The following is a 3,159-nucleotide window of genomic DNA, read 5'->3' as shown; positions in this document are numbered from 1 at the left end:
CAAAGTCGCAACTGTTCAAATACCACTCAAAGTTTCAAATCTAGCATTTCTTCTGAGAAGCAAGGAAAATGCTTAGTTGTAAATCTCTAGAAAAAAATCATGTTATATATTCTGAATATATAATGGTACAGAACACAATTCTCATTCCAAAAGGAAGAAATAAAAGAGTAATTACCCGTAATCTAACACTCAGGAAGATGAAGTAGGAAAATTTCTGTGAGATGGAGGCCAGCCTGCGCTGCACAGTAAGAGTAGCCTGAACTACAAAGAGAGATCTTTCTACAAACAAACAAACAAACAAGCAAGCAAACAAACAACAAAAATGGAGGAATAGAAGGCAGAAAAGAAGAGGCACAAGGGCAGATGAAAACTGAACATGGTAAACTTTAAATCAGGTAGTTCCATTTATATCATTGGCTCCCAGGTGGCAGTCTTAGGTCAAACTCTTGAATACACAGGTTCAGGCTCTATCTTACCTCTCTAACCTCACCTTCACCTTTCACAAGCTTTTCAGAGAGAGGGGGGTTCCTTTGAGCATTACTGAAGTCTAATTGTCACTGTGTCACTTATTCCTTACTGTACTGTTGTCATCAATCCATTTACCCTTAGGGTTTTGCACAATTTCTTCTCTCCAAAGTATTCTCTGCTTCCACCCCTACTTTTCGTTCTCATTCTTCTCCATCATTCTTATCTATACCAAAATGAAGATATGCTGTATTAATTCTCAAACTCCTAAAAGCTTAGATGAATTATACACAAGCTCTTCAATGTATCACTGCCACATTTCAATGCTGCAAATGAGTAATTCTACCAGTTTTAGTTCAGCGGTGTGGAGATTGGAGTGAATAAATATAATACTATCATGAGCACAGAAGGAAGATAATAAGAAGAAAGATAGCAATTATTTGTGAAAAGTTGTTAGAAGGAGAAAACAAAAATCTGATGAGCAGCATCAATGACATTCATGTAGTCTCAAGTTAAACAATAGCTCATAACAAAATTGCCAATACAACTCACCAAGTCTAAGAAAAATGCTTTCTAGAGTATTTTCAGGCTAAAAGTTCCTTATCATAAAACATTAAAAAAATGCATTGAATGTATAGTAATTTCTGAATTAAATGCATCTATTACTGGACAGTAAAGTTTGGGAAACAGGCCCTCTGTTACCTTAGCATACAGAAAAGTGGTTAGCACTTATAGGATGCCCCCAAATATTTTCTACTGCAGAAGAATAGTATATTGTTCCAGTATACTCTTTTATGTCATTGCAAAATAATAAATATAATATGCAACTTTGCATTGGTCTGTAAATTAATGGATGTTATAAAACATTGACAAAACACAAAATATATAATTATGGTGTCTGATCCACACAAAGACTTTTCAATTGTATATTATGAAATCATGGCTCAAAGTCAGATGGCTTGGGAGTGACCCCCTGAAAATTATTCAAAAGCTACAAATTCAGGAATATATTTTCTATACTATATGATATGAGTGAATTATATTCCTTGTTAATTCTATTGTAAAATGATGCAATAAACTTTAGGAATGCCTTAGATCACACTTCTCACAGTTACATGTTGGAATTGATATTTTAATCATTAAGACTTAGTTAGTTTGGATTTGGATGCATGACCTAAAACATAGCAATAAATTTAGGCTTTCATTTTACCTAGAAAAAATTCTATGGCCCTCCTTGTTTTGAGGGGGAAATAGAAACTCTGAATTAATTATATCTAATATATCATCAATTGATTTCATAACTGTTCAGCAAAATTTGCGATAGGCTCCCTGGATAAATTTATTTAAAAATCTCAATTGTATATTATTTTCTGTCATCCTGAAAGATAATTATCAAGAATCTGAAATTTTGCATTTTTCAAAGGGATGTCTAGGATATATGAGATTTGGGAGAGATAATATATTGAGAATATTGACTATTGATTAATATGTTATTTAATGCTATGTGTAATATTGGCAAAAACCAGCATAGCACAAAAACTTGGTTCTTAAAAGAAATACTTAACATAATTTAAAATGTTATGTATGATTCTTTGTAAAAAAATGGATTTTCTTGTTAAAAAAACTCAATGATCATAGCTTTTATTGTCAACCTATATAATTAATGTCCATGTTGCCTTTTCCCCTTGATGTACTACAGAATGAATATAGGGCCTTTGCACTGAGTTACAGCCCCAGCCCTTTTCTAAATTTTTATTTGAGACAGTGTCTCACTAGGTCACTAAATTAATCAGACTGGGCTTGAATTTAGGATCCCCCTGGCTCAGTTTCCCCTAGTGATGTGCGCCACCACAGCTGGCTGCCGCATCACCTCTTTATCCAATTTTGACATACATTTCTGAAGCCCCCCCAAAAAAAGAGAGTCTAAAATATCACTTGATTACTTTTAGAGGTCTGTCTGGAGAACATGAATTAGGTATACACAACAAAGAATTTGTTAATACTGAAAAACAGAATTGTCTGGACTTAATATTTGACAGTATGAATTGGGGCACCTCTACTCCCCCCATACTATGGGCTGAAGTGATTGGGAGTCCTAGTGGAGCAGATGCTTCCAGAACTGTTTGTTCTGAACTAAAAGAAATCAAAGAAATCTGACGGATCAATTTCTCTACTGAATTTCTCATAGAAGTCATTGTGCCTTCAGAAGAATGTAAAACACAAGGAGACAGCAAGACGAAGAGTGTTACGCTCATGGAGATTTTTTTTCTCATGGAAGTAAAAGTTGTGGCTGGGGAAGAGATACCGACATGAATGTAATCTATCGCATTGTTCAGTAAGTTTTATATTAATAACCCTTTGAGTATAGTTTTACCTCGGTTCACAAACTTAATTCTTTCCATGATTCCAGAAGAGAGAGCCAAGTTCATGTTGGTGCACAAAAGAGGAACACAGTCATGTTCATTATCTGACGCAGAATTTGCCAACAAAAACAAAATTTTGCCAAACGCTTCTGTTTGTGAACCAAATTGTTCTCAAACAAAAGTATTGGTGAACTGGGGTATCACTGTGAATTTATTTCACTTGTATTTCTGCATTCTAGGTGTACATATTTAAATCTCTGATTATGAAGGGCTATAAACACTGTTTATACCTGTTGAGGCAAAAGGATAACACAGGGTTAACTTCAGTGTC

This window comes from Fukomys damarensis, unplaced genomic scaffold (genome assembly GCF_012274545.1).
Source record: "Fukomys damarensis isolate Sample0158 unplaced genomic scaffold, DMR_v1.0_HiC HiC_scaffold_30, whole genome shotgun sequence".
Lineage (NCBI taxonomy): Eukaryota > Metazoa > Chordata > Mammalia > Rodentia > Bathyergidae > Fukomys > Fukomys damarensis.
Note: the sequence above shows the minus strand (reverse complement) of the source record.